The sequence below is a fragment of the Protopterus annectens genome, chromosome 11.part0 (assembly GCF_019279795.1).
Source record: "Protopterus annectens isolate FY-2018-M chromosome 11.part0, PAN1.0, whole genome shotgun sequence".
NCBI classification, from domain to species: domain Eukaryota; kingdom Metazoa; phylum Chordata; order Ceratodontiformes; family Protopteridae; genus Protopterus; species Protopterus annectens.
Genome location: NC_056745.1, coordinates 418,576,821 through 418,588,858, shown reverse-complemented (window position 1 = coordinate 418,588,858; position 12,038 = coordinate 418,576,821).

The window sequence follows — 12,038 nt, the reverse complement described above, 5'->3', positions numbered from 1 at the left end:
GCATATGACATTAACAGGAGTTAAGAAACCAATGCACTTTATAGACATACTATAGTTTGCACACAGGCTGATTTTAAGTTTTGGGTCATAGAACAGGTTTCAAGAAGTGAAAGGGGTGGTGATTGGTAAGCACAACTGAAGTTAAGGGACGTTATATGGCAACTGTAGTTGGATGCTTGTAACCCACCGGGACTCAATGACCACATTGCACTTATGCCAGCACTCAAAATCAGAGCAAACAAGTATTAATGGTTAAAGTTGAATGATTAATTAAACAATATGTATGAAATTAAATTATTGTATAAAATTAAAATTATTGAACAATATGTTATTTATTTATTTATATGTGTAATATGTGTTAAAATATGTTTTTAAATATGTGAAACAGTATTTAAAGAAGTAGGTTATGAGAGCAGTTTTTTAAGTTTTTGTTTTTCTGTTCAGAAATATATATATTTATATTAGCATATGTTATTGATATATATACATTAAGTGATAAGGTAGTATATATATATATATATATATATATATATATATATATATATATATAAATGGTTAAAAAATTATAGAATTTATGAGGTAGTTGTATTTCTTTAATTAGAAAGTAATTAATTAATTATTTAGGTGTTGGGTCTATTTAACGTAAGGGCGGGAACTTTGACAATGACTCTGATGATGTTTCCGTGGTAGGAAATGAAAGCGCTAAGTCCGTTTTTTATGTCTGTTTGAAATTAGTCCATTTTGTGTCTGTTGAATTTACAATAAACTACTGGTATTTCATTCGAGTTTAGGTGAGGAGACCTTATTGGGCTTGGAATACAACTGAAGTTTTGTGGTGTTACTGGTTTCCTTTTCTTCAGTCATTCCATTGGATTATTGGGAATATATTTCAACAACCAGATATAAAATGCAGCTACAAAACTAAGTACAGCTCATTCTTGAAGAGTCATAGTGTAAGCAACGAATTTTGGTAGTGGCATCTTTTCAGTGAAAATGTTTACATGCTCCATTTTCTGGTGAAATTATATTATTTTTTTCTTCTCATATAACAACAACTCTCCTCATCACTATGTAAAATGCATACATACATATATATATGCATCTATATGTAATGAATTCACCCAACAAAAGAGAAGTCATACACCACCCCAATGAAAACTGAATGTCATACAGCAGCCAACCAATCACTGTTTTGCCTTTCAGGCTGTCATATGCCTATAAAACCCTGCATTCAGTACTTGATATAATAGGAATTTCTCAATCGATATTCTTAGTAAACTTTAAGTGAATTATACTTGAATGGTCCGGTACAAAAGGACTTAGGTGCAGCTTAGTATTGAAGTTGTACCTACCATATCATCAATGTCTGTACAAGAATCTTTGTTTTAGGCATCTTTGCAGTGGTAAAAATGTCTTTTTTTTCTGAAGAAACATTGTTTATTTTGATATCTCATTTAAAAAAAACTCACTACAGATATATTTTGGACACTTGTTGCATTTTTTTAGCCTGAATAGAAATCATTTACCCACCCATGTGGAACCCAAGTGTAATGCAACTTGGCAGTCTGACACATTCTAATGTACATGTAGATCTTTCAGCAATGCTTATTACTAGAACATTTTAATCAAATTTGGATATCTAATTATAGCCTGCACTTAAGATGTGTTTTCAAGCACAGATGTAATAGAACAACTGCAAATTGTTGGTGACTTTTATATCATCCTTCATGTGGAGTAACTATATAAGACAGAACATATGGGAAGGAGAGTTAACTAGAAGTAAAAAGAAAGCATTGATAACAGGAAGACAACATGGAGTGTTACAGTGTCCAAGAGCAGTGCTGATGAACATAGTGCTGAATATGTTTGTGTTCCAATATTGTAATGCTGCCCATAAGAAGTATACTACGCAGCAATGTGATACCATGGAGCAGATAAACGACATAAGGAAGAATGTCATGATACTTGTGGACTGTACTGTAAAATAGGAGCTGAATCATTTTACACTAAGCTCTGAGGTATTATACTTTAGGAGTTAGATCAAAAAGGTGAGAATATGCACGAGAAGGAATCAGGAGTATAAGAATAAAAAGGTGCAGATTTTTGTGTAGCACATCAGCAAAAAAAAAAGTGTAAATAAAATACTGTCACCCATAGGTAGGGGAACTGTTTGCAAAATGAAAAATAAGTAATAAAGCTGATATGCAAGTGCTCATTACGCTACATTTAAAGGTTTAGCTTCTATTATTATGATGACTTAGTCCATAGAATGAATGTGAATCTCCTATAGATGGTTCAGAGAGGGGATAAACTTTGTTTTTGGTGTGCATGGTGTAGTTTATTTGGCAGTTATCTTTACAGGCTATGAATATAACAATCCCACTGATGTTACTGAATACATTAGTTATGTAAAAGGAATAATTGAAGTATATTAAGGATATATGCTGCTGAAGATGAAATAGAAGGGAAACAGCCCAAGAAACAGAAGCCAGAGTCTTAAGTCATCAAGGGACTACATTAAGGAAAACACATATGGGGATGTTTGCAAGTTTCAGTGGCTTTGCATTTGAGTGCACTATAAGAAGGAGAGATGAGATTTTAAAGTACTGAAAGAACTTTACAGAGAATTGAGCAAATATAAGATTTCTATGTTTAGGAAAGAGACATGATTGTCAAAAAGGAGCGTGTGAAAATGGGGAGATTTGAGCAACCTAAAAAAAAACAAGAGCCAATTTTACAGCCATATTTTATAAGCATGTGATTCTGTTTGTAGTAGTAAGAAAGTGGTAGAAAAGTCAAGTTTTATGTTTATAACTTTAAATTTATATTTATATTACATATATTTATACTACAAGGATGAATGGCATAATGCAAGTTTGCTAATAAAAGACAACTACCAGCCAAGACTAGGCTGTATGTCAAAACTGTCCAGCAAATTAGGTTTCCAAATGAAAATTAAATGAAGTATGAAGGGCAAATAAACTTGACGAATAATGACAGTTGTAACAGAAAAGCCATCGTGAGTAGAGACATTGTGGTAGGTGTGTAAAGAAAGATATGGAAGGCTAGCATGAGATAAACACTAATAGAAGGTTATATAACGTACAGAATAACCAGAGGAAACTATATGATTATAAAATTGCCAAAAGAAGAAGACAATTAAAGGAACACATTTTCTTCTCACAAGGTATGCAAAAGGCTATGTGTCATTTTAGTGGAGCAGTGCAGATATTAATACAGTGGCCATAGTACACTGGCAAAGCAGAAGATGTCAGCTATAGATGGCAAAAATCAGCAGAGTACTGCTGGCTGATACAGCATTTCTAGAGGAAGTATTGGAACCCAGTAACTCCAAAAACACAGTCAAGTAAGAACTGGATGAGACCTTAATATTTTCCACCATGACTTCCTCAGTGATCTCCCTGGAGGATAAGATGATTTCCTAGGCCAACTATTAGGCTTGGAATGCTATGATTTGGTGGCTTCAGTCCCATGTAGAGAAGACCACATTCTCTAATTGCTTCCAAATTGTGAGTGTCTCGTAAACGCACTCATTGTGGATTCCACCATTTCTCTAACAACCTTCATGAGGGAGCCAGTCCCTCAAAGTGCAGACATCCTCCCCACAAGCAAGGAATGTAAGGCTGTAAATCATTATGGGAAGCATATGAGAGAATCTTTCATCTTTGCAGTTATGACACTTAATTATGTGCTCCACAGAATCTTATGAACTCCAAAATTTGCAAGAATGGTTGCAAGTTGAATCAGGAAGGTCATAAGATGCAAATGACTTCCAAGGCAGCAGCCATAGTATTATTCTCCAAACTGTTTTTGTGCCTTGAGAAAATACTGCCGAGGGAATTGACTAGGGCAATAGACACCAGTGTTTCAGTTTGCCACAACACCTGGTTGCTACTGACAGGTTTTTTGAAAATTTTAAAGGATTTTTTATTGCTTTGTACATTGTAAGTTTAGAGTTTAGGAGAAGTTTCATGGAAGTGAGAAGGATGACCCTCACTTCTGTGGGGTCATGCTTTCAGGCATTACAGGGAATCTCTACTAGGGAAAAAACAGACATGGTTCTAGTCTCTCTCCAGGCAGCAGTAAAATAAGAGTTTGGGAGGCATCCTTGTGGCAATAACTCCTTTCAGAATGGAGGGAAAACAGTGAGCAGAATGATGAGCTGCAGAATCCCTGAAGGCTTCCCTGACTTCTTACCTACGTGCAGTTTAGGGTTGCGTGTTACTCATTTTCTATGACTGGCAGGTCATCTTGCAGGTTAAATCGTTCAGGGTATTAATTTCCATAGTCCAAAAATACCATTCCAAGCCATGCCCAGGCCACAACTCCGTATCTCATCCCATTGATGAAAAGTCACCAAAAAGAGATCATTAACCTTCGTCAGCCTTCTTCAAAAGACAACAATTCAACAAGTCTTTGCAAATCACAAAGCATCCCAGTATTATTCAAGATTATTTCTGGTCCTGAAGAAAACAAAGGGCCGCAGGGCCATTTTAGATTTAAGTGGTCTAAATCACTTTATCCCCAAGATCTCATTCTAGATGGTCTCTGTGCAAATTATACTGCCTTGCATGGATATGCTTTCTGGCTTGTACATCAAGATAGCCAAGGTGTCAAGAAGTTTTCTATGATTCGGTGTCAGAGTCAGTCATTATCAGTTTTGGGGTCTCCTGTATGGACTCACTACAGCCTCCAGGGAATTTAACAAATATATGGCCATGTTAGCAGCTCACTAGGGGTTGCAAGGAACAACACTGTCTTTGTAGCTAGATGACCAGCTGCTGGCTGCATCACTGTTGGAACATCTACCAAAGGCACAGAACTCTACACTGATCATACTCTAAGCCATATGCATTACCTATTCCTGCAAAATTGAAACATAATCCCTCACAAAATCTTCCTTCTGTAGGGTGCAACCTAGTCACAGTCAACTGCTGAGTCAGATTATCTCAAGAAAGAATTCTACCTGTCCAGAAAATAGTGAATGCTATCTCACAAAAAATCTTCATTACTAACCCACTTGTGTCTCAAAGTACAAGGATAAACTCATTTATAATCTATTTGACAAGGTTGTCTGGCCACTCACATAAGTTCATAGGAGGTTACTAGGCCAGTGCCCCTGGAGCCCTTACAAACCTAGTCTTGTTAATCCTGAGTTGCCCCATTTTTCCTTGGTTAGATGGATGTAATTCGCAGAGTGAGTCTATGATCAAAACCAACTACCCCTGTCCATGAGGGACATAGATACCACCCCAGGATGAATTTACATTCTCCTATCCATTTGTCTAGGTTGCGCTTAAATTGGGTCAGTGAGGGGCCATGCTTCACATGAATTAAAAGTTTATTCAAGAGCAGTAACAATCTCTGGGAGATACATCTGTCTTTCCAGCATGTTCTGTTAATGTCACCGGTTAGGTTAATATTCCTAGAACGAGTGACTCTTGTGCCATTTGATTTGCGGATGTGCAGAATTTCAATCAGGGCAGATTTAGAGACTGCCCTGTAGGCCAGGCACAAGTCACCACTCAACAGCCTATGCAATACTGCGTACAGTGACAGGGCTTTCAGTCTGTTAAAAGTAAGTCATAGTTTGGAGGCTCTGTATTTCCTTGGTGAGAAACCTCTGTGGTCTCTCCAGCTGCTGCAGGTGTCTGGTGAGGTACATGCAGAAGGGAACATTGTACTCTTAATAATGGTCTATTCTGATGAGGGTTGAGTACAGTAGAGTTATAACATCTTTAGACCTCGATGTGATGCCCTTGCATGTGAGATGTGCAATGTAGAAGGCTTTCCTTACCACTGGAGAAACTTGATGGTCAAAGTTCAGATTGCTATCTACCTGTGTTCCCAAATCTCACACCACTGGGTCTGAACTTATGGAGGGGGTGCTTTTGTTATTATAATTAGCAGGAAATTCCACTTTGCCAAAGGGGATAATAATGCACTTTTTTGTGTTTAATTTTAGACTGTGGTTTTGGCACCAGTCGTTTGTCTGTGTTATCCCCTCCAGCAGTATGCTAACATCACTGGGGGATTCAATGACTGCAAACAATTTCCAGTCATAATCAAACTTGGTAAACCAAAGGTTGTCTACTTTAGTCTGGACTTCCAAGAAATAGTTTCCAAACAGTAAAGGGCCAAGCACAGAATCTTATTGTATGCCACTGGTGACGGTTCTACTGGTAGAGGTGGCGTCACCAGTTTTGACAGTATGTGTTCTGTTGGTTTGACAATTGGCTACTCATCTAGTGATTTAAGGGTTAATCCCCAGTTGGGAGAGTTTCTCAATGATACCTGAGTGGGGGATTGTGTCAAAAACCATGGCTAGATTAAGATAGGCGATATGCACTGTCTTACCTTCATCCAGGGCTTTGGTGATTTTCTTGAAGAAGTCTACTAGGTTTAAAAAGCATGAGCTACCCTTAATGAAACCAAATTGGGTTGGGACTATAGTTTGAAGGTCGCCTGTGCCAATGTTGATAAAGTCCATGACTCTTTCCATGGTCTTGCAGATGAGGCTGGTTAGACTTATGGGTCTCTAGTTACCAGGGTCAGGTTAAGGCCCCCCTTTATGCAAGGGCATTACTGTTGTTGTTCTCCACTCTGCTGGAACAAAGTCAGTTCTCAAGCTGTGGTTAAAGAGAATGCTAAGTGGGTCTGCTAAGTCCTGTTTCAGAGTGTTTAGTAAGCAACCTGGGATGTTGTCTGGTCCCATCGAAAATGTGTTTTTTGCCCTGCAGATCACAGATATGACCTGATCTCTAGAGATACTAGGCAGATGACTTGTGTTGGGTATGCTTTGGGGTATGACTGGTGGGGACAGGGGAGATGAAGTTTGTGCCAAATCTGTCAGCTAGCATTTTGGCAGTTTCCTCCGGTATAGTATGTGTTACCATTTACTACCAGTTCAGTGCATACCTGGGCTTTCCCTTTCTAGGGATGTTATTTTTGCTTCATAATTAACTTTAGAGGAATTTACAAGATTTCTGATTTGCTTGTTCATACTGTGGGTGGAATTCTTCCTATGTTGAGTCAGTAATTTCTTGCTTTTAGACATCAGTTTCTTCCTTTTGTTATATAATCTATTTATACTTGAGGTCCACCAGGGTGTCTTGTTTTTTTGGGAGGACCTGGTTTTAATCCGGTAAGGTACAGCTGAGTCTATACAGTTGCTTAAGTGTGTATAAAGGGCACTTGTATACACCTGTGCATAGGAATCATTGTTGTCTGTGATTTCAGGGGGTATACAACTTTTTAAACCATCACTTAGTAAGCTGTAGTTTGCTTTGGAAATGTTTTTAATTTATTTTTGCTCTTGTCGGGGTGTCGGGTCCAATAGTTACTTCAAATGAGACCAATTTATGGTCCAACCTTACCAGGGAGGGCATCACACAGGGGGAGTGTAGTGACCCTCCCCCCATATTGGTGGGTACTATGTCTAGGATACTTGAGCCGCTTGTGGGGATGCAGACTATCTTTTCCTATTAACAATGTCCAGAAATCTCTGGGTGAGCATGTTTATGCTCATGTATGTGTCCCAGTCAATGGAAGGATAGTAGAAATCTCCCATGAGCTGTGTGACGAGTGACTCCATTAAGACCAGGTAGATGGTATGCTTTTCTTTGGTTTATGATGGGGGCCTATAGCTAGCAATGATGTGGTAGGGTACATTGCCTATAGTTAATTGGGCAAAGTGTAGTTTGAGAGAGTCATATTGTTTGACCAGTCTCAAGGTGTACTTGGCCTTAATGAAGATAGATACATCACCACCTTTGGTTCATTCATGCTCATTTAGAGGAAGGCATTGATGCCTTGCATGGCCGCGGTTTTCTCCATGACCTAGAAACATTTCTCAATGACTACACACATGTCAGCATCTTCCAAGGTAAGGAGTACTTCTAAACAGTGCAGTTTCATGTTTAGACTCCTAGCATTAAGCAGCAGAACAAGACACTATGGGGAGGCAAGCTCCTTTGCCAGTATCCAAAAGCCTCGATGAGACAGGTGCAGACCATCTTTGTCAAATCAGAGTGGCCTGCCAACCATGTCTTCCCTGGGTGACAGATACTGGTTCCCCCTGGACTGACACCAGAAGTTAAGACAATTGTCAAAGTTGATCATTTTTTGTTTATATTGTGGCATCATCCAGGGTGAAGGTAGAATGCTGCTTAGGGCTATGGTCAAACCTGACTGGGACACATAATCTGAGAGTTTAGTCTTGTCTCTCTGCATATAGTCCAGAGAGGTCCATCTCAAGTCATTCACCCAATATGGACTATGACAGAGTCATAACAGTACTTGTTGTTGAGTGACTTTAGTGCATGCGTGATTTGATGGGTCCTGCCACCTGAGAGGCAGCTGACCATGACATTCTCTTTGCCTAACCTGGTGAGGGGGGCATCTATGTGCCTGACTATGGAGTCACCTATGACCAAGACATTAGGTTTCGGCTTATTTTCTGAAACACTGGTATATGCATTAATATGTGCAGTAATTTCTGTTTGCATAGCAGTGTGTGCAAGTGGGAGGTCTCTGATCTTTTAGTAGGCTTTTAGTGAGTACCTTGGCCTATGTGGGTTTAAGTGTCGTGACCTTATTTTGTGCGAGAGATGAAGTGTGTGTGCTGACAAACTGTTTGATGTCTGGTTTGTTGTTACATGACAGAATCGATTCCAATTTCATAGTGTAATTACGTCTGTCACATAGGGTATTTGTTTTAGGAGTAAGTGGTTGTCAATATACATGAGGCAATTACTGCATTGCCTAAGGAAGCACATGTCAATCAGTTTGGCCAGAGAAATGATGGGAAACTACCCATCCATTATAGCAGGTTTTTACCATATATACTATTAGGGAAGGGAGTGGGCTACTCTGAACAATTTTTGCAATAGGATTAACAAAGGTGCTTGTTCTATTCAAGGCTATGGGTGATAAGTATGACAATGCTGCTCAGTGCGCAACTGAGCTGCTCATACTGCAACAGGGAAGCTTGGGAGTGTTCCACTGACAGATGTCTAAGGAAAAATTGTGTTTTAAGGTGTTTGGGTTTATACAGGGCACCACTAACCACAGCTGGGTGATGTGCAGCAACCCACAAACTTTAGCCTTAAATACAAGCGAAATGAAACACTTTTAAGCTAATCTACCAATAGGAAAGTGCACAATGAACCATCCTCCAACATTCCCCATCTCTGGCTGGATCTTGAAATTTCTGCCACAAGGGTGAAGGGAACCAGCAGAGTTACACAGTGGAAGCGTGCTGGGTCCATAACCCAGAGGTGGATGGATCTCTAGGGACTTAAACCTTGTCACCACAATACAAAGAACATGCTGGAGGGATAGATTCCTGTCCCAGAGATTTCCCATACTTTGGAACAAACTACCTATTTTTATCAAACAAAGCTCCTAATTAGCACTCGTCAAGAAAAATATTGATGATTGGATGGGAAATAGGAAATATACCTCGAGGATCACTTCTGTGGCTCTGCTCAACAGGGGCACAGGAAAATAATTTTCTTGGATGGCGAAAGACAGGATACCTTTTCTCTAGGCTTATATAGGCCCTAGGGCCAATAGCCTAGTACCTACCTATGAACCTAATGTAAGATGTCTGGTTTTGTGCACCAGGGTATTAATATCAGACTATATTCAGCATATCTAAACCTAGACTATGCTATCTAGACTAACAGTATAATTGAAAGGAAGTGCAGAAAATTATGCAGTCACATACAGTAAAAAGCAGAAATAATGCAGCAATTAGATGAAATACAATTTAAAAAGTCAATTAAAATCACAAAATATTTTCTTGTTTTTAGCCTTGGATATGTTAGATTTCAGCAGAAGCACTCCAGACCTGTGTCAAACATAGACCAGCTCAAGTTTCTTGAGTGCAAACCCACTTAAAGGTGAGGCTTAAATGCAGGTGAAATTAAATACTTTTAAGCTAATCTACCAATAGGAAAGCATACAATGAACCTTCCTCCAGCAATTCTTAGCTCATACAAGACTGAATCTACATGCTTCTGTCACTAGGGTGAAGGAGAGCCCTTCGTAATGTAAGATAGCTGGTTTAGTGCTCAAGTGCATTGATATCAGGACATATTCAGCATATCTAAATCTAGACTATACTATCTAGGCTAACAGTACAATTGAAATCAAGTCCAGAAAATGATGCAGTCACAAACAGTAAAAAGCAGAAGTAATGCAGTAATTAGATGAAATACAGTTTAAAAAGTGCAGTAGAATTACAAAAGTATACTTATTTTCTTGTTTTTAGCTTTGGATGCCTTGGATTTCAGCAGAAGCACTCTAGACCTCTGGCAAAAGATGCCAAACATAGATCAGCTCCTGTTTATTGTGAAATATATAACCAGGGTGTGGTACATAAGCAAGCAGGAAGGATCCTGATCCTATTCCCTCTGCAGAAATTTCATGGGAATTAGCTACATTAATACGCTATTTTCTGATAGCTACCAATATTGTGGGGTTCAGGCCAGTTCTCTGGTGGACATACTCAGTCATTTCCTTCTGATGTATTACAAGTGGTCCTCAAGTATGTAAGATGCACACTAAGGGAAACAATGCTGTTATCCTTTTGCATCCATGACCAACTCCATGGACAGCATTTCTTTTCCCCTCATCACCCAGTTGGGGTAGAAGCTCAGGGTCATAGTTGTCTATTGTTGGCCACAGGTTTTATATATGCCATTCACAAATTCATAGAGAAAGCTACTTTGAACAAGTTTAAGGTAATTTTTGTAGCTCTTTTATGATCTCAGCAATTTCTGTCCTCCCTACTCTGGCTTTAACTTGTTGAGAAAACTTTACATTTAAGAGTGTTCATAACCCCTCATGGTCAGCTATCCAGGAAACCTTACCCAGACCCTCACTGCCTTAGACAAACTGACTAGTATTGTTACTTTCAGTGATGGCCAGGAACACTTCTTAACCTCCCATGGTCAACCAAATTTTTACTTCCTCCCAGAAGCCCAACATCAGAAAAACATACAAAAGAAAGTGGAATAGGTTTGAAATATGGGCAAATGCCAAGTGCTTAGATTAAATCTCTTTTCAGCTCCCTTCTACGAAATCCCCTCTTTGTCCTCATTGTAAAATTCAAACGGCTGATATAATTCACTTATTCTGGAGCTGTAAATGTGTATTTAAACTTTGGAACTCCCTTAAATTTCAATTGCAAAAAATGGGCTATCAAACATCCACACTCACCTGGGAATTTACTCTTCTACATATTCTACCAAATAATATCTCTAAAACTCAGGCAATTACTATTAATATCTTTCTCTTACTGAAATTCTATATAGCAACCAATTGGTTTAACCTAAATAACACATCCTGGGAGAATTTCAAATTAATGGCAACTAAACATCTTTTAGCCCATAAAATCCTAATCAATAAAGGGAATAAAAACATTAATCGCAGGAAATTATGGGAACAAATCTTCAATATTATTCTGGCCTAACACATGACAATGTATCAGACTTAAATACAAATAAGAGATCCCTTACTAAACTATATCCATAGACCAAGAAATTTTCTCCTTTTTCCTGTTCCTTGTTTTTTTTTTCTTTTTGTTTTTCTCTTCTGTTGTAAGGTATATGCACAATCACAACAACTCACACTGAATTATATCATTTTTCCCTTGAATATTGAAAGCATCTATGTATATAATGTAAATAGTATTGGTTGATTGTTTTATTTATGTTTGTACTACCCTCAATGTATAACAACTGCTTACTGTGAAGAGGTCTCACCTCTAGCTGTGCTACTATGTATGCTATTTTAGATTAATGAAAAGAATAAATAAAAATTATTGAAAAAAAATCTCTTTTCAGCTCCCATTCTGCATTACTTCTCTCAAGTCTTCATTTCAAGTCTTAGTTTTTCATCAGCCAAACTGCATTTTTGCAGCTATATCCAGTTCAACCCAGGAATTCTTTGATGACTTTGGCTTCTCTTAAAATATTTAAAACCTTCCTTAGAGGCCCTTTTCTTTCTTG